Below are 21,496 nucleotides of genomic sequence, written 5' to 3'. Positions count from 1 at the left end.
GGGCCGCTCGTTTAAAGAAAAATTGCGTTTTTACTATTTTAGGGTCAAGTAAAAAATTAGGTGAATATTGACCGAAAGAACTAAAAACTAGGTCGTCGTCGGCAGTAACGTACAGCGAATCGACTGGCGTTGGTTTTAACAAAATCTGACACTCTGACGCTAAGGTACAAGCTCAGGAACTTTGAAAAAAGGGCGAACGGGGAAAAGCTGCCGCCTCCGCAGCTCACCTTTCGCATGTCATTACCCGCCGGCTGCCAAACAAGTAGAAACAAGTCGGAGGGCCCCCGTCAGGGGGAGCAACAGCAACGTTGCGGAAGCAAAGCGGGCTGTTAAGTCTTTCCGTTGGTCCCATTCGCGTCGAGGGTCCAACGTTTGGTCCCTTGATTTTGCACACGGCCCTAATCTTGGCGCGTTTGGTCTTTAGGGGACTAAATCTTCATCGCGAGGCGTAAATGCTACAGTTCGTCTTATTTTCTCCCATTTTGGCTTAAAGTGTTGTATGGCGTTCGCAGTAAAGACTTGCACCATCCCTTCCTCTCATAACCTGCACTTGTTGGGGCCTTGTTGCGTCATTGTAGTGGCCTTTAGGTGAACGTTTGGGCGGCCTGTTTATCTGTACAACTTCGTGTAGTCATGCGATCGGTGAGGACCATACCGACTCTGGACTCGCAGGTATACGGGCATGTGGGTAACACCATGAGAGGACTGTTGCTTGAACTGCTTAAATTTAGCGCCTGCCATAAAGTTGGCTTCGACAAAAAGCGTGCAATTTTGCTCTCTTTCCAGCAACGCCTTTTGTAGCCGACGAGGCGGCTACAATCGATTGAAATGTTTTCTGTAGACCTGGTTCATGTTGTAGATAAAAGGAGAAACTAGGTATTCATTAGAGTACGGATGGCCCATCGGGATTTTCTTCCCATCTGGGAGAACACGCTTAATTAAATACGGATACTGGTACTGCAACAGTTTTGCTGTATAACAACGAACTGGCGAAAAAAAAATGGGACTATTTTCCCCGTGTACACCCTGCATAGCGAAAAAAGGCATGCAAAGCAGTCGTGCTCTGCAGTGCTCTCGAGCGTTTTAAAACCACATCTTTATGAAAAGGGCTGCCGGGAAGTCTGTACCGTCTAGAGAAATGAACATAAAGGAATATCTCTTCGGTAAACGCTCAAGACATGCGAAGCATGCATGTGCCAATGTTATGGGTAGGTTGTCTGAAGTGCGCTAAGTACGATTCCAGGAACGAGGGACGGCGTAACTAGGGTGACAGCGCAGGAGACCAGGAGTAATGGCGAGACATCAAGTAGGGAAGGAGCATTGACCGCGCTGTACTGGTGTTGACTGCTGCACAAATGACAAGGGGACCTCAGTTTATTTGTTCCACGGACCAAACGAAACGAGTGTGAGGTAAAGAATTCCTCTCATTCTCAAATATCGGCTTAAGTATGATGAACCCGCTTCCTGGCTTTCCGCGAGCTATGAACCCCGCCGCTCTGGTAACGCCCAGTTTATCTAGACAGCAACATTTGTCATAATTTCCCTGCTAATCTGCAAGCTATCGGCTGGAATCCTGCCATGAATGCAGGGACTACTAGAGCTAGAGTGAACTTGTACCATCGGCGTGCTTATCTCACCTCCAGTGGGCATGGGAACAGCGCTATGGGCGCAAAGCCTCGCGTACATCGTTTCTTTGCTCCACAGGTACATAGCAGCCTCGCCATCTTCGCTGAATGAAGCTGCTCCCATGCCCACGATTATTTCGTTAGACAGTCTCTAGATGTATCGATGTGGTACTCTTGCTCTTGCAGAGGGGGGCCATATATATTCGAGACAAAGCCCTCTTTACGCTCTGATCATCGCGACCCTGCAACTCAGGGTGCAGTTCACGCTGAGGCATCTTGGTCTGTGCTTCAGCTCCTTAAAGAAATTAACGAAAAGGCGACAGAAATGAAACAGGCTCAAGCTAAAGTTACGTCTGACGTTAAGAACTTCAATCCAGCCGTCAGTCAGTAGAATTAAAATTGCTAAAGGGGTCGCTGCGCCTTCAGTGCCTTGAAAGCAAATCCTTTACACGTGACGCCTTTGGGGACAATCTTGCAATTGTCGAGAAGCCTCGGAACAAGCATACCAGTGCAAAAACTGGAAGTGCATTCCTAGCGTAATGATCTTGAGCATTGGTTCAAAAATGGGCATTTGCGGACCCCAGGTGGTCCGCGATGGCTTTTCAGGGGTCCGCGAAGCCCTCCCCGAAGCTCTTCCCTCCAATTCTTTTCTCTTCTTTGGCGAACCTTACTGGCAATGCAAAAAGGTGCCCTGTCTGCATGGCTTGTGCGTTTAATCTCCGCGTAGCACATATTTTAACGTTGGCTTTTTGCTCGACACGTCAGCGATCCAGAAAAGCCAGACACACAAAAGGCACCATATAGGTAGGTGTTTGGGCGACCTTCAGCTGCCAGAGCAAATTGTTTGACAATGGCGCTAATTTGCATAAATGTCAGACACGCAAGGCGGGCATTTAGTAACTACGAGGGCGACTTTAGCTGCAAGTACAAATTGTTTACATTATGACACGGATCAACATAACTCATCGTGCGGGGCCGATCACTTTTGCAAGCACCAAAGGGGTCCCCGACACGCCCATGGGTGAGAACTACTCCTCTTGAGCATCGCTCGAGACGGAATAGCGGGATTTTCCACGGCTTACCAGACTTGCGTGAGGGATGGCAGCAAATCAAAACAACAACAACCACAAAAAAAAAAACTTCAGTTGCTGTCTCATCTGCGCTTGACGTAGGCAATCATCGGAGTGCAGTCAAACGTGCACATCACCTTGGTACGCATTCTGAAATAAATCGCTGCCCTGTTGTCATTAAACTTGCCAATTTCAGGTTAGCGCGACCGGAACTACGTATAGAAAAAAAATCTGTTTCTGGGGAATTTTCACCAGAGACAGATTTCTCCAAGAATGAAGGAAGCGACAGCATGAAGGAAGCGACACGCGCTCCCTCAGACGTTGACAAGCTTCCGAGAGCGTACAGTCCTTACAGCCGGGAGGGGCGTTGGTGCTTCTGTGTCCTCCCCCCACGTCAGTGTTCTTTTTCCCAATATGCGAAGTATTACCAACAAGGGCGGACATTTTAAGTCCTTAGTTGACCACAGTAATACTTAAATAATCCCCCTGGGCTAAGCCGTTGAGCTGCTCAGCACGAGGACGCCGGTTCGATTCCCGGCCGCGGTGGCCGCTAGGCGAAAAGCAAAAACGCCTGTGTGTACGATATTTCGGCGCACGTTAGAGGTCCCCAGGAGGCCAAAATTAAACCGGAGCCCTCCCCTATGGTGCACCTCATCGCCTGCGTTGCGTCGGCGCATTAAACGCTACAATCAATCAATCAATCAATCAATCAATCAATCAATCAATCAATCAATCAATCAATCAATCAATCAATCAATCAATCAATCAATCAATGAAATCATAATCGCCCTAACTGAAACATGGCGAAAAGCCAAATAGCTCGTGTGTCTGTGTGTTCGAAATTTCGGCGCACGTTAAGCAACACCTGGTGGTCTAAATACTCGATCGAGTCCTCCACTACGGTATGCCTCATAGCCCGGGTGTGGCTCGGGCGCGTTAAACTCTACAATCCGAATCTAACTGTAACATGGCTGCATTTTAGTGTTCGTGATAGCACATTGCTCTTCGATTTATCTTTCTTCTCAGTTTACAACGATGATCGGCCTTCGCGCTGAGGCGGAGCTGCGCTCCTCCTTATCACGAAAAGTGTATTGTCGCATGTAATTCATGTTAACAGTAAATGTGATGCTGTCTGGTCGTGCTTTCAAATAGGCCCTCGTAATTTCATCTTTGCAGTCTGTTACCGCTCTTCAACTTGCTCCTGTACTTTTATTGCCCAACTACACGACGCAATTAACGTTGTACCAACGCAACATCCCTTTCCTCCAATCTTTCTCTTTGGAGATGCTAACTTCCTAAATATGTAATTTCCGTCAAAACTGCCAGTGTCTATTCCAAAAATAATACTCGCATACTGTTGAATTCCTGGATCTGCTTCTTGCTTCAGTTTTTTTCCCAGTGGTAACAGAGCCAACAAGGCAACAAGCGATACGGCTAGCAAGGTTTCCCTAGTACGTATACCCAGAAGTATAGTCCCGGGGTTACCACACATGCCTGCCCTGGGCGATCACTTAAGCGCATCATTTGAGGTTAGCCTTCTAAAACCCAGAACCATTCGTGCCACTGAAAATAAATCATTACTACAGGGCCGACTTTAACCACAAAGCACGAACTTTCTGCATTCGTTTAGTTATTCCTGAAAGCATCGATGAACATTCTGTGAAGCACAGTTGGAACGAGTTCACATATTAAGTACATGAAACAGCTAGCAACTATATCCAATCACGCCCTTACAACTAATTCCGAAACGCCATAGCGTAACAGTAATCTAAAAAGAGTATCAAATCGCAAAAAGGGTTATCCCGGGCTTCAAGGAAGTCTCAGAGCTCTGGTACTCATTGGGATGCTCACAAAACTGCTATTGGTGTGTATGTTTTCGCGTTTAAACAAGTCAAAACGAACCTTTCCTTTTAACACATAAAATCTTCCTAGCATTCCAGGGAAGACTTCGGAGCGTCATTATCCTGTCAACAGCAACTGCCTTCAACTAATAGATAAGAATGGCCAGGCTATACGAGAAACCGAGTACCCTCTTGTCCCAAACACTAAATTCTACAAAAACTTTGTTCATTCATACAATACATTTCCAATTTGCGCTCCTTTTATTACTTCCTAATGAATCCCATTTTAATTGAGTCAGGGTATAGTAAAAATAGTTTATACATTAAAACTGTCTTCTAGCCTACGCCGAGGATATATACTGTGCTAGATGCGGTGTCTCAGCTACCGTGCCTATATATACGGGACCAACTTCGGCAGTCGACACCAGAAAAGCTGGACGCCGTACACAGCCGGCGCCGCGTGAGCGCACTGCGATAGCACCGACATCTGGCATCAAGCTTTCCCTATTTAGAAAGAAACCTCAACGTGCACCTTACGCGTATTGTTGAAAAACTGTGATTCATTTGTCATTGCACCTATTTATGTCTTAACAACTCTCAAATGCCTGTTCAGGGAGTTTGGCCAGTTGTTATGACAGCTGCCGTGAGAGGCTCACGGCCGATGCATAATCACTTTCCATCTGCTGCTACATCAACATGCCCATTGTAAGAAGCACCCTGCGGTGTTCTGTTGGACATTAACACTTTCGCATTCGCAATCCATACGGGCTGCTTAGGTGTCTTCGGAGTCTTTTCTCTTTTTTTTTTTAGGGCAAAGCCCATGTGACCCCGGTACGTTGCCGGTGTCATATTTTCCTCCTTATGGCGGCCGTATATGGTTGCACGCACACTGGTACAGTGACCATGGCGACCGCAGCAGAAGGGTGCCCCTGCCGAATCTTCCTATCAATCAATCAGCGCCGGCTTGGAGAGAGAAATGGAACGAAGCGTTCGTGGTAGCGCAGAACAGTCGGAACTCATTCGTATGCAGCTTTCGCTTTGCAGGGGAAACTATTCCGCAAGCATTGGAATTTTTACTGAGCTTGCTACGTTAAAGGTGTCTTCACTCCTGCTTTGAACATGATCTTTCCTTTAACGGTAAAAGCCGTTCTCCTCTGGACACACTCGTGGACCAAACAGCGGTTACCGGGAGTCTCGCGGAATAAACCGCGGCTGGTCCTGTCATACATGGAGATTTTACTTGAAATAACGCACATTGAGGATCTTTCCCATGAGTATACTCGTCGCACGGGATTGAGCCAAAATATGCTTCAAATCCCTCGCGCAGTTCTTGGGGATACCTACAGCCTTTTTTTTTTTCTTAATCGCGTCTGTCATAATGTAGCATGAATGGCTGTCCTAGCCGTGAATGCTTACGACGGCACAAGGTGGTGCTGCGGGCAGGCAGCTGCACGGGGCACCGTCGACCCAGATCGCTTTCGTAGCCGCCACCAACCATTGTGACCTCGATGCCTTCGGTCCCGGCTCTTAACCCGTTCCGACTCAAAGCGTTCTTGCCTACACGAACTGCACTTACCTGCAGGTACGCATTCGCTATCGCTAGCCGCGTTAACGCCATGCATGTTTTCTAGTGTAAAAGGCGTGCGCACGCTTCTAGCGTATTCTCTATCCAGGACGTCTCATTTGACGTTAAAGAAAACCTTCTCGATAATGACGTGATCGAAGGCCCGCTCTGTCATTCTACGCTACGTCACACTTAATAATTGCAAAAAGGAAAAAAAAAAGCATTATTGTTGGTCACATCAGAGAATCGCATAACGCGCTGAAAGCGTGATTTGTGGACTCGAAAAAGAACTATCTGGTATTCAGATTTAAATGACGGCCCAGTATAAATGGTTGTTCAGCAACCAAGAAAAATGATCCGTAATCGTTATCTTTTAAGTTTTGCAACTATTAAAGCATAGCCTTAATGGAGTAGTGACACGAAATTTCAAAGCTGAGGTAACTATGTAAAATGGTTTCTTTTTATCAGGAGATATCTTCCAGTAAGTTTCAACAGTAGTGGTTCAGTATAACATATTTTAAATCCATTTTAGTCTCTGCGCGTACGAGAAAGCCCAGAGCGGGCCAGCATGACATCATCTGCTACTTGCCCCAAACTGCCGACGTCGGGGCTCCCGTGACGAAGCCGACGCGCTGGCTGTGGTTGGCGCGCGCTGCTCGGGCGTGTGTACACGTCATGGTTTTGGGACTGACGTCATGGTGCCCGGCCGCGCGGGGATGGTGAAGACCTCGGCCGGTCTGGACGAGCGCGTCCGGACCGGCAGCGGTGCGACAAGAATGGTCAGGTCAGGTGCTACCTCCTGTAATGGCGGCCGCTCGGCGTTCGTTTTGTCGAAACCGAACCTGACACAAATAAACGACGCCGTAAATGATTGTTTACGCTGCGATTGACCGTCTAATGTGCCATTCTATAATTAGTGGGCTAATAGGCACCCATAGAAGCGAAAAAAAACGTAACACAAAAATTTTGTGTCAGTACTCCTTTAAAAAACATAAACTCCGCAAAATACTCGAATGAACAATATTTACACGGATAATGTATGCATACCCCTATCTACAACTTCCAAAATCCCAAATGTCTAAACTAGAAGTCGCCATCCGCAAGTACATTAGCATCAAACTAGGAGTCCCTTCATGTGCCCCAAGCTTTTTAATTGAAAAGAACGCACTACATATATTCTCGGGGAACATATGTAGTGCGCAGCCCATCACGAGGCTCAGCACCACCATCAAAGAACAACTGGGAGGGCCGGGCTATTTTGGAATGACTGGTACACCCCACTTCACACATCCCACCTATCCCTGACACCCCACCACCCGGCGCCCCCTTCTTCGCATCAGGATCCCCCAAATACCCCGGAATATGGAACTCCAGAAAGATTAAGCGCGGCGACAAGTCAAAGCCAACCACCTCCAGTGACCTCCTCATGACACCTATTATATACGCATTCGCCACCTTCTCCATTCTCAACTTCACGACTGCATCTTCTGGCCCCCGCCACTAAGTCCACCGCCATATTGGCGTTCCCTCCTCCACCGCTGAGGGGCCACCGCACTAGACGGACACTATTACAGTTGGGACAGACAGCCAGGGGGCGCTCCGGGATTTTGCCAACCACAAGCTACCCACTCACATTCATGAACAGCTAAAAACATGCATGCATCAACTCCCCGGACTTAATGCATTTCTGGAATGGATTCCTGGCCACCAAGGTATAATGGCAAACGAAAAGGCTCATGCCACTGCTCGTGACAGTTCACTGAGCAACCCTATTCCTTGGCCTGAGGATTACGTCGCAAGGGACGAGCGTGCTAACCGTCGGAAATACAGGCGCCAGAAACTGAAAGAACTGTGTCACTACCGCCGCCTTCGTCCTCCACCCTCACCGCATTTCACCCGCCGTCAAGCCACCGTCAAGCACAAAACAGCTCTCTGCCGTGCGACCTTTTCCAACACCAAATACTTAACCGCCCAGTCATCCCATACTGTCAGGTATGTGGTGGTTATCCCAATATCCAACATACATATTGGTCCTGTCCTCGTGATTCTCATTCGCCCCACTACCTATGCCCCCACTCTGTCCCCTTCAACATCCTCCACTTCTGGGAAAGCTGCATCCCTTCTCTTGTAAACGTCCGTGCCAAGTTAAGGCTCCAACTCTTGGAGTACATAACTTTTGGGATGGACACGAAGCCACCTTCATCGCCACATGCCAGTGCCGTGCCTTCATGCCCCAGTTATAACTCCACCGCCGCAGCCTAATCGACCGAACTTTCACGATTTGACGTGAAATGTGTGCAACAAAGTTGTCTCTCTGTCCTTTACCACACTTTTGTTAACGATATAAGAAGCGGGTAATACGGCCAAGGCAGTTTATGGTAAGAATATTTGTTTTATAGTAAATTAACATCCCCGTGTGAATTACCAAAGCGCTCACGTCAAAAAAAAAAAAACAAAAAAAACAAGAGATGTCAATTTCGAAGTTGGGGATGCCAAAGCTACCAGAGGGCCATCAGACGTTTATTTTAGAGAGGGACACTACATAAATTACGTGCGTTAAATGTCGTGTATCGCCAATTCTTTAACTTAATTGTTTTTTACTCACCGGAAAAGCATGCAGACGCAGCATGTTGCAATTGAACACGTGGCAGGTCTCATGCTCAGAGGTACAGCAACCACTTTCAGTCCGCGGTCGTGTTCCCAAGTACAATAATGCGATGCGGCACGCGGACTGCGAGCTGATGTATAAAGGTTGTGGGTGACCAATAGTGGCATATTAACACCACGTAGATCTATACATAAGTGTATGCAAACCAATACAATTGTGCTGAGCGGCAGTTTTTCTTTTTCTTTTTTTTACTGGTTTAACCGGATATATTAACTACCTATACCTGAAAACGCATTCCTCCTCGACAGCAATATGGCCATGCCTGTGTACAGTAAATTAAGTGTTGCTTAAATGCGTGTGAAATATTCGCTTGAGCAGCATAGCCGAAAGAATGGTTTGAGACCCAGCAGCAGCGTCACTCGCCTGGCGTGCCCTGCTTGCGAATCTCCCCGTTGTTTGAAACGGACTTCGCAGAGCCGGTACTCTACATAGCCCCTGCGTGACCAAAAACTTTGTCCTCATTTGCATAGGCAACGAGTTCACCTAACAGTCCTCCGGCGCGTTCACGCGCAGTGGCCCCTTCGCGGCCAGACACGCACACACCGCGTTTCATACGTTTTTTTACCCCGTCTTGCTTCAAAAACTGCGAACGGCCGGTGTCCGGCGCCCCTGAAAACGGTGCTCCTCGGAAACCGGAAGCGCGCTCTCCCAGACACCGACCGACGTGCACGTGTTGCCGTATTTCGGTTCTCCGCTTGCCACGAAAATTTGTGGATTCGTTTATTTTTCCCTCGCTTGTTACGGTTGTTCCTTGCCTTGGCCCGGTTACTGTATCGCCTGCCAGCCAGCCAGCCAGCCCCCTTGCTAGCGACGACACCTGGCGGTTCAAACGAGATTAGCGCGCGCGGAGAGAGACGGGTTGCCCGCTCTCCTTCGCGCTCTGCTGCGGCTACCGCGTCTCGCACAATTTGGGCGGGAAAATTAAGCGAGACCGAGAGGAAGCAAAAAGCCGACAGTGAGCGTTTACGTGTATGCACACTGAGAAGGATATCCGCGTCAGCGAAAGGGCACGTATACCAACGCATCGCTGCGCGCTTTTTCCTCGAGATGACTTGTTACTGCTGGGGAATTCCGGAAACTTATCTTTCTGGTTGCTGCCTCCTTTGTGGCTTGTTCCATGCAACGCAGCGCCACGCGGAAGAACTTTACGGGGCTGGGCCCGCATGGGCCTAAAGCTGCCAAATAAAGCACTGCTGCAGCATTTTTTTTTTTTCTCAATCACGCGTACGATTCTACCAGTGCAATTAATTGAGATACCTTTAAATGCGGAAACGTTTCTCGACGCCACAGGTTTGTTTCAACCAGCATCGAATGTTATTAAATCGCTGATTTAAGCGAATTATCACTACAGACACTAAATTCGTGGACAGCCATTTCAAGATGTCAAATACCAACCCGTGAGTGCTGCGAATTGAATCATAATTGGGAATTTTTAAAATTAATTAGACGAAGCATGCGAAGGAGCATCATAGTGGAGCGGGAATTTAGTCATCCAGCGATTGGTATACGTTTCCCTAATTGCGACCATGGTGGCATAAAACTGGAATAGCTGAGCAGAATTTAGCGGGGGAGTACTTTAACAGAAAGTTAAATGCGGATGGCCATCCTTGCGATCACGAAGCTTCACCAGACACAGCAGCCCAGCCATAATCTCGGCTCGTTACTTCAGCCAGATGCTGACACTAAATGATTAAGAGCACGCGCCCACAACTGTGCCAGCAACCTGCGCCCACACACCCCGGAGTTGCAGGTTCCCAGAGGAATTGAGAACTAAAGCTCTCGTTACAAGCCATCAGGCCAGGTATACCATTAAATCACCTCTTCGTAATATCGACTCTTGGCCAGCTAACCGTTCGACGAACCTTCCAATACCTCTATACCCCAATGCTTCACAAGTAAACTGTGCGTGTTCGCTTGATGTCAAGTGGGTGGATGGATACAAGCTGAAAATGCGTTACCCATTATACCGAACAGGCCGCGCAAGAAGGACGGGACAAAAGAAGAATTAACGACGACCCAGCGCTGAATTTGAGAGTTCAGCGCTGTGTCGTCGTTAATTCTTCTTTTGTCCCGTCCTTCTTGCGCTGCCTGTTCGATATGGTCACTATGAACCAACTAGCCCAACTTGCCATTCTTCTACCCATTATACCCATGTGTGGGTCGTTCGGGCTATGTTTCCTTCAGGGTTACACATTGTTACCAATTGTTACCAATGTTACACATTCGTTATCGCTTCATTTCTCACGCAGCTCGATCATCCGCGTCTCGCTCGCCCCGCGGCTTCTGATGCAGTGTGGAAGACGGAAGAGGGATCACCCTCAGGCTTCAAGCAGCGTTTTGAAGCTAGCTGGAGCAAGTGTGAATAACTTATGCATGTCATTTACACAGGCGTTTAGGCATTCCTTAGGAAGATGCAGCCTATTTTGGTGTAAATTTACGCAGGGACTGTGGCCTTAAAAGCGAATAGTGCTTCGGTAATAATTGCAGGGAATTAGCTATAGGGTAACCAGACCGAAAACTTGGACCAATTTATCGCAGCGACCATTTAAAGCCGCGATGCCGCTAAAACATTCTCATGTAGTTTGTCAGAGCGCATGGTTATTGCGTTCCTGCTTTTCTTAAACCTGAACACTGCGGGCACTCTCGGTTGGACTGGTATTCTACTATGTAAACCGTTAGATACTGTTTCGGACGAGTTTTTTTTTTTTTCTAGATATTATTTCAAAAACGGCTTCAGAGTGAGGGGTTATGAACGCGAAAGCGTTGCTAGGCTCGTTGAGCGATTTTCGGTGTGCGCTAGCCGTCCAGAACAGCCGTGGTTATCAGACGTGCTCATTAAGCGTCCGCAAAAGGACGTCATCTTTGCCAACCGAAAATTACGACGCAGCGGCCAGAAGCGAGTGCCCGCCTTAAGGCAATAGGGCGAAGTGACCACAGAAGTGGGGAACATACCTCGGCAAAGTTGGCGCGGCTCACTCAAACTCACTCATAATTTTTTTTTTTTCGAATCACCACTCACTCAAACTCAGACTCAATGCTGAGCAGCACATCTGCGCTCACTCAAACTCAAACTCACATTGAGATCAAAACTCAGAACTCACTCGGACTCAAAACTCAAAATGTACTCAGAACTCAAAATGTACTCAAACTCAAAATGTAATCAAAACTCAAAATGTACTCAAACTCAAAATGTACTCAAACTCAATTTGGACTCAAAACTCAAAATGTACTCAAAACTCAAAATGTACTCAAACTCAAAGTGTACTCAAACTCAAAATGGACTCAAAACTCAAAATGTACTCAAACTCAAAATGAACTCAAAACTCAAAATGGACTCAAAACTCAAAATGTACTCAAACTCAAAGTGAACTCAAACTCAAAATGGACTCAAAACTCGAAATGTACTCAAAACTCAAAATGGACTCAAAACTCAAAATGTACTCAAACTCAAAGTGAACTCAAACTCAAAATGTACTAAAACCTCAAAATGTACTCAAACTCAAAATGTACTCAAAACTCAAAATGTACTCAAAACTCAAAATGTACTCAAACTCAAAATGGACTCAAAACTCAAAATGTACTCGAAACTAAAAATGAACTCAAAACTGAAAATGGGCGGAGAACTCAAAATGAATTCAGAACTCACATGGCCTCACAGAGATTGAGACAGTCAGAGAGTGAGAGTGAGAGTTTGAGAGTGTGAGATTGAGAGTGTGAGAGTGAGTGAGAGTGAGAGTGTGAGTGAGAGTGAGAGTGTGAGTGAGATGTGAGTGAGAGTGAGAGTGTGAGTGAGAGTGTGAGTGAGAGTGAGAGTGAGAGTGTGAGTGAGAGTGTGAGTGAGAGTGTGAGTGAGAGTGAGAGTGTGAGTGAGAGTGAGAGTGTGAGTGAGAGTGAGAGTGAGTGTGAGTGAGAGTGAGAGTGAGAGTGTGAGTGAGAGTGAGAGTGAGAGTGTGAGTGAGAGTGAGAGTGTGAGTGAGAGTGAGAGTGTGAGTGAGAGTGTGAGTGAGAGTGAGAGTGAGAGTGAGAGTGAGAGTGAGAGTGTGAGTGTGAGAGTGTGAGTGTGAGTGTGAGTGAGAGTTAGAGTGTGAGTGAGAGTGTGAGTGAGAGTGTGAGTGAGAGTGTGAGTGAGAGTGAGAGTGAGAGTGAGAGTGTGAGTGTGAGTGTGAGTGAGAGTGAGAGTGTGAGTGTGAGTGAGAGTGTGTACCTTTTGCTGTATACCTTTTGCGATATCCTCATAATTATAACCAGAAAGCATTTTTATATTTGTCCCACGTGACCCCCTCGACGAGACCTTTAATTTGATACCCCACACACCCTAGCAGGGTCATATGGAATTCATACCAGTCAAACTAACCATGACTCACGACTGTAACCAGGACGCATTATTTAGGTGTCCGACATGATTCCCCTAACTGGAACCTTCAATTTGACGCCCCACATGCTTCAGCGGCCTCACCTTGAATTTAACCCCATCTATGACTCATAATGACCATCTCATGATTCGAACTACAAAGCCTTTTTTTATTTGTACCACGTGATTCCCCTCTTCAAGACTGTAAATTTGATACCCTACACTCCCTTGCGGGGTCACTTCGAATTTTACCGCAATATAAGACTCGCCATGACAATTTAATGGTTATAACCAGGAAGCATTTTTGTATTTCTCCCACGTGATTCGGCTCATCAAGACCATTGATTTGATACCCATCACATCCTAGCAGAATGAATTTGAACGTTAAACCAATCAATGACTAACCATGACTATCTCATGATATAGCCCTACCACATTTTTGTCCCACGTGATTTTCCTTATCGGAACCTTCAATTTGATGCCCCGGACACCCAGTGGCATCATTGTGAATTTTAACCTAATTTATGACCCATTTTGACTATGTCATGACAATAATCAGGAAGCACGTGATTACCCTCATCGAGACCTTTAATTTGATACGCCCTAGCGTCATGAACCTGAATTTTAACCAAATCTTTGACTTACCATGACTACGTCATGATATATCCATATCTCATGTTCGTCCCGAATGATTCCCCACATCGAGACCTTGAAATTGATTCCCCACATGCCCTCGCAGCGTCATTTTGAATTTTAACCCAATCTATGACTCATTATGACTGCCTGATGACTACAATCAGGAAGCATTTTTTTTATTTACCCCGCGTGATTCCGTTAATCCGGACCTTTCATTTGATACCTTACACGCCTTAGCCTCATCAGTTTCACTTTTCACCCAATCTAATGTGGTCATTATTCTGTCTTAAGGGGCGCTAATTCATTTGAAACAGTAGAAAGGACAGCCTCCGCCCCCATTTCCCCCCGGCTCTCACCTCTTCCTTTGTGACCCCTAGTATATCAAGCCGTTAACAGTAGCAGGCGAACAACCAGCACGCCAGCGCCGCCGTGTGCTTTCCCACCACCCTTTCCCACGCTCTTAGTGGATCCGTCAGAAGTAAAAGTTAAGACAACCCTTTTTTATGACCTCACCAGTCAATTATCACTCACGCGCCCAGCCGCGAAAATTAGGTATACAGCAAGTGCTTATGGCCATAAAAATTCAACAAGAAACTAAAAAAAATCAGACAACACCTTCCTCCCAACCGATCATGCAGATCGCGATTGGTGCCATACCCGCAGGTAACTTAATTCCGAGCCCACAGTGACGCATGAAACTTAACAGCCAACCATAACTGCCTGCTAGGCTACTCATATGTACTCAAACTCCAAATGGACTTAAAACTCCTATTTACTCAGAACTCAAAATGTACTCAAAACTCAATATGTAATCAAACTCAAAATGTGCTCAAACTCAAAATGTACTCAGAACTCAAAATGGACTCAAACACAAAATGTACTCAGAACTCAAAATGAGCTCAAACTCAAATTGTACTCAGAACTCAAAATGGACTCAAACTCAAAATGGACTCAAACTCAAAATGTAATCAGAACTCAAAATGGACTCAAACTCAAAGTGTACTCAGAACTCAAAATGGACTCAAACTCAAAATGTACTCAGAACTCAAAATGGACTCAAACTCAAATTGTACTCAGAACTCAAAATGGACTCAAACTCAAAATGTACTCAGAACTCAAAATGGACTCAAACTCAAAATGTACTCAGAACTCAAAATGGACTCAATCTCAAAATGTACTCAGAACTCAAAATGGACTCAAACTCAATCGGACTCAAACTCAGTCGTGATCACTCGGCTCAAACTCACTCAAGCTCAAACTCACCATGCCACACTAGCCTCGCGCTCACTCAAACTCAAACTCACGCGTGAGTTTGAGTCCAAATGAGTCTGAGTGAGTGGACTCATGAGTGAGTTCGCCGACCTCTGGTGGGGAAAGGAGACGTTGTGCTGGTATAATCGCCAACAATGGGCCTCCTCGATTTACCAGTCCTGGACGCTCCGCGGGCAGTCAGAGGACTGCCCTCGGACAGGAAGCCCCATAGGACTACATGGGAAAAACGAGCGCCGGATCGCGTCTTGGGCAGTCTGCGGACGATCCGGGAGTGATCATCGAGGAGGCCCAATGATACTGCGCCGAAAAAAAAGGATACGTCACTTGAGCATGCGCCGCGTCTGCACCGTGAAGTTCGTCCCTCCGCCGATGGAGGTCGCGACGATGAGTTTTGGTTTTCCGCCGCTCCTGATGAAGGATGCGGTGGGCACGCCTGGCTGAACTTTAAACTGGGCGACACATTATGGCCGCTAAACCTCTCAGTCACGGACGACCACTCTCCGGCATTTCAAAATGTATTAAAAGAGCACTTTTTCGCATGGAGGTAAAGAAGCGAGTGAGATGTGCTGCAGGCTTAGTTAAGCGCCTCGTCACAGGCAACCATTATTGAAAGAGCCACTAATTAGGCTCACCGTGCTGCGGGTGTGTGCTTCTGTCGCGACTGTGTAAACGAAGCCCTAGTCTCGCTCTGTTATATCACCTTCAGTGCTTGGAGAGCATAAATGGTAAATGCGCCAACTCCGTTCCCTCCCTCGATGGCGCAGTAACGCTATCCCATTTCACATCTTAAGACATAAGCGTAGCTGTACTCTTCAACTTTCTTCTGCATGAGTGCATCAACTTAACTTTGTGCCCGCTTCCCGCTGTGTCGGCGTTCCGATAATTCAAGCACGCCGCCAAGCCGGCAATTCAACTAGTACAGGCGACAGCGTGATTGAAGTGTTGGTTACTGAAATTTTTATTTTTGTTCGGAGCAACCAATGGGATTCATCTGCATTTGAGACAAGATCACTGCTCTAAATTACAACCAAACTTTCGAAAATGTACTTAAATTATAGTTATCTTCTGCTGGCTACTCATTTATACTATTTGTATCGCTAAGCTACCCCTGCACTTAATCCCGAATTCAGTGTGAGGCGTCCCGGTGAGCCCACGGTGAGAAGTTATGCCAATAACGACAGCTCTCTTTTTATGTACACCGTATTATTACAGTTTGTTGACAATACAGACTATAGCACTAGCACTAGTAAAAAAAATCTAACAGATGAGAATCGTCATCATCATCGTCGTCATCGTCGTCGTCGTCGTTGTCGTCGTCATCCGAGTTCATAGTAGTCATACGGTACGAGTCCCCAATTAATTCCTAAGGGGAGAACGTTCCCTCTCTAAGAGGTAATCACTTCAATTCAGCATTACATGTCAGCGCACTTATGGAGCTACAATTGTTATTTTTTCGTAAGCCAAAAATGATAGCTCACTTATAATAGTCTCAATCAAAAACTTTCTCACAAAACAGGTGGGCTAAGCCACATATAAAGTAGCAGAAAAGGTGGGTTATCGCATTTACCTCGAATCAGGCATCGTCGTGGCTGGATAATACAATTTTTCGACCAACTAGTCAGACTATCTATCGCTAGCCCATCAGACATCGTTACTGATTGGTGAAAAAGAAAACGGTTTGATCATAACCTGACAGCGCAGGACTTCCTAAGAAACATTTTACAATGTGCCACGAACAGCAGAACTCTCTCTTCCGTTTTTTGCTTACAGATTTGACCCCCCAGCTGCGCTCAGGAACAAGAACAACTCAGACACAGAACGTTTCTGAGCTCCTAAATGAATAAGTGTCCATTCATATAACAACAAACAATGAACACCAGCTACGCTGTGTACGAGGACGAGGAGGTAAAAGCGTTTTAAAGCGAAGCTTTCGTGCTCTTACAGATGGCGCCTGTAACGCGAAAACTCTCTGCTGGAAAGCCAACTTTCTCTGACGATGATAATGAACGATTGGGGGGGAAGCGAAAGAAAAACACGTTTCCCGTGACCGGAATCGAACCTGGGTCCCTTGCGTTATGAGGCTGGCGTTTGTCCGATTGCTCCATTTCGACATGGTCGACGCGGTTTGGACAACTCAGACGGCAACCAAATAATCCGTAACGAGAAAGCTACGCGTAGAACCGTCGTTGTCGTTAGACGGAAGAATGCATAATTTTTATTTTTTAATCATTTATTTATTTATTTCTTTATTTATTTATTTATTTATTTATTTATTTATTTATTTATTTATTTATTTGTTTATTTATTTATTTATTTATTTATTTATTTATTTATTTATTTATTTATTTATTTATTTATTTATTTATTTATACCCTTAATGCTGAGAGGCATTCAAGAGGGGAGTGGGGTCGAAATACGCGCATATGAACAAGGAAAAAGTGAAATAGAATACTAGCTCATTTTCCAATGTTAGCTGTATCAGCGGGAGGAATACTCAAAAACGTAAAAAAAAAAGCCAGACATTACAAAACTGCTATTCATACAATGCTAGCTAGAATATTCCGGAATTGTTGGTTACCATTCACAGATACAGGGTGAGAAGGAAGGCGATTCCATTCCCCACTAGTCTTGGGCGAAGATGAGTGAGCGAAAGAAATGCTGTTACAAATACCAATTCCAACATTGTGGCAGTGGTTGATGCGATGGGATCGGTAATGGGTTGAGATAAATTGGTCACTCCGAACAGGATGACAATAAAGTTCGTGAAAAAAGTTCGGCGGAAAATTTGGCGGCGCACAGTCAGAAATGGAAGGGAAAGATTAGATTTCATTGCAGCAGCCATTCACCTCCTTCAACGCCTCCCTGAAGACATTGACCTCTCCATTGTCTGGACCCCGGCCACTCCGGCCTGGCAGGGAATGAGGCGGCCCACGCCGCAGCCCGCGCACTCATTACCCGGGCACTTCCCTCGCCTAGCCTCGACCAAATAACTCCCCCACCCCCCGACCCAGCAGCCCTGACACCTCTCGACCCCACGTACAACTCCATCCTCTCCCACCACACTAACTCCCGACGGCGATACCCCCCCCCCCCCCCCCCCCTCCCACCCTTCCCTCACCGCACAACAGGCCTACATCCTCCGCCGACTACAGACCGAAACCTACTTTAACCACATCAATCTATACCACATTTCCACTTCTCTCTTTCCACCCGACTGCCCACATTGTCACATCCCTCTCAACACCTACCACCTCGTCTTCTCCTGCCCCCAACAGCCACATCCCCACCCCCTCCCCTTCCCCTGAGCAGTGGGAGTCCGAGTTGACCAGCTCCGCACCGGAGCGCCAGGTCGCCCTGGTGCGGCGCGCACTGGAGGCAGCCCGGACAAGAGGCCTCCTGGACTTAGGAGGCTAACCACGCCCTTATACCCCTTCCCTTTAAGCTCAATAAACGTTTTGCCACCACCACCACCACCACGCAGTAATAATGTCTGTTCGATTGTAGTTGGACAGAATAAACCTAGCGGAATTATTTTGCATACGTTCTAGGGCAGTGACCAGTTTATCCTGACTTGGGTCGTATTCCAGTTTGGGGCTGTGACCGCGTAGTTTTGGGGTTTTCTTTCTTTTCAATCTGAACAAAGAAAAGAAAAGGAACAAAGCTACGGGGTGTAGGTTTTTATTTTATTTTTTGCAAGGTGCACGCTAGTTTCTGTCGGTATAGACTTAGGTGTATTAGAAAAGCCTCGTAGCTCAAATATTACTGAGAAGAATGATTCCCAACTTCGATTTGAGGCTGACGATTACCGTTGATGGGGTTCTAACGAGGGGGTCAGTACGCGTTCTTTACGCTCTATACGCCGCCCGCTTTCTGCATGGGGCACACTGGGTACAACTGCATAACTGCTAAAGACCGCAGCAGATTGTACGCACAGAGAACCGACAGCTGCAGTGGTCGCGTCCGCCACGTTCGCATCCGTCTTTTTTCACACATGCAACGCACTGTGGGCTAGCGGGGAAAAACCAAAAGCAAAGAAAAGCCAGTGCGACGGCAAGAGGCAGGCGGAAGGCCTGTGCCAAAGCGTTTTCTCATTACAACCGTTTACGGCCGGCAGGCTTTGCTTGAGACCCGAGGCTCATTTTCGCCAGAACCCCCCCCCCCCCCCCCCCCCCCGCATGACCGCTCGCATGGGCCTGTGCGCTCCCAAAAGAAAACAACCAATCCCAGTATGATAACGCTTTGTGCTAGGATATGCGTATACTACGCGTACTATGAAAGCAAAAAAAAAGACACCTCCCTGCGTTCAACCTATTATTTGTTAATTTTTTGTCTTCTTGCCGCGCGAGGGTCGACTGTCCAACTTTCCACGCTGGCAGGCAGGAGGAGGCTAACCCTTACCGCGCTACTGACCATGCGCGGCCAACCCGCCAGATTAGTTCATAAAAGCGTTTTCCAGAAAAAGAAAGCCCGACAAAGGGGACGCCCGGCAGTGTGTGCGTAGGCTAAAGCATGGAAAAGAAAAAAAGGCCAGGAAAAAGTAAACGCTTGAGTCAGAAACTTGCCTCTAGAGGCAGAAATTGGCGGAAAACTTGAGGGTCTGCGTGGCACGCAGCGTGTGTATCGCAGGAGGCGCAGCGGGCAGAGTGGGAATTTCGTTGCGATCCCGCCCGCTTTAAGCCTAAACTGCGCCTCGGCGGGTTCTGCTTGAAGGCGGACAGCCTTAAAACAAAAGACGGCTGCGAACAAGACCAAAATGGAAAGTGGGGAGAAATGGCCGATCTATTTGCTGCACGTTGTAAATAAGTTTTCGCGTTCAAGCCCGGTAGTCAATTTCGCAGCCGGCTGTGTATATATGTGTAGCGTTAGACGGTCAGCCGCTCATTTTACGTGGCCTGTGGCACGGCTGAGTGTCCTCTCTCATGCGTGTCCGGCTCTGGTCATTTTGGGGTTTTCGTTGTTTGCATGCGCAGACTCGGTCTCCCTCGCGCTTTTCGCCCTCGCTGATTTGTTTATGGGCGCGCGGGGAGCGAGATGGAACGGAGCGGCGGGGGAGGTCCTAAACGCGCGCCGCTTTTCCCTCACGCCAGGATGCTGCATGCGTGCACATGTGTCCAGCCGGTTTTAACACTACCGGCTTCCCCGCTGACGTTTATGGCTCTTTTTTCTAATTTGTGCCCTTCCTCTCTGGCGCATGGGCCCCCGTTATGAGTGATGACCACATTTCCGGTGCCTCCGAAAACGCTGTAACGGCGCTTAGAGAGCGAGACAGGAGGGTCAAACGCACTGCTGAACTGCAGCGTTGTGCTCTTTTTTTCTAGCCGAAATTATGGGGGAAATGCAAAAGAGCAAAGCATGAATCTCGGCGCACAAAATTGCGCCCTTCGTTCAATACGGATCAGCTATTGGAAAGGTTTAATTACAATAATAAAGTATTGTCACCCCCGCTAAAGAACCCAGGCGCCATTGTTTTACGTCCATTGGTTCCGGTCCACCTCGTATGTTCGCGGTTCCATTTCCCACGCGGTTTTGTTTGCCTCGCATTTGCGCGAGGGTGAGTAAAGATGGACGTTTCAGTTGTTCCTTTGGCCCTCTGCATGCAGTTATTTCCTTGTCAGGTTGCAGCAATTGTGACTAATAAAGTAAGAACTACGCAGGACGTTCCTCACCCTAATTGCGTACAAGGTGTATAGGGGCAATACTATGCACGGACATCTTCCGCGTTGTTCCTTGAACTTTAGATTCATATAGCTCCAGATTTGTCCAGACGGGGATGGTGAAAGGAAATGTTAGGTGAAGAAGGTGATGGTGAAATGAACTATAATAAAGAAAGTAGAAGCCTGTAATCTTCCTTAGGGGAGGCCAGGATACAACCTATGGTCACCTACAGGGAGATAGTGCGGTACTATCGAGAGGATAGGCACAGACTTCCTGCCCCGCACGCAAAACTCACGCAGGAGCCGCAAGTAATGTATCGACAGATACAATATCCATCCTTCCTTCCTCCCCACTTATTCAATGGCGTGTTCCCCAATCTATACGACAAGAGCTGCCCTTTTGGCAAACAGCTAGGTACTCTTGACCACATGACAGGAGAGAGCGATTTCAGCCGAAAACACCAACCCCCATGCCCCATTTTCTTTTCTAATAACCCCATCGTTTTCTCTAATGAGCGATGGTAGATTGGGCTGTCCTGCCCCTCGTTGGAGGAGCAGCTACGGCTGGTTACCAGGGGCCAGGAGGCGAAGGTACCATATGGACTCCTGTGAAGAGGGAGCCACTCTCATCCAGAGCGTCTCGCGCTGACACGTTCTGGAATAACAGTTTTTCCGCCTCCTCCTCCTTCAATAAGTTTCTTTGAAGTACAGCCGCCTCTCGATAAACGGAACTTCAAGGGACCAAAAAAAATAGTTCCATTTAACATGAGTTCTGTTTACTGCGAGAGATGGGCAATGGTGCAAATTTATGTGCG

This window comes from Haemaphysalis longicornis, unplaced genomic scaffold (genome assembly GCF_048455015.1).
Source record: "Haemaphysalis longicornis isolate Haplotype H1 unplaced genomic scaffold, Haemaphysalis longicornis Haplotype H1 scaffold_1, whole genome shotgun sequence".
Lineage (NCBI taxonomy): Eukaryota > Metazoa > Arthropoda > Arachnida > Ixodida > Ixodidae > Haemaphysalis > Haemaphysalis longicornis.
The sequence above is the reverse complement of the archived record's forward strand: the minus strand, read 5'-3'. Positions refer to the sequence as shown.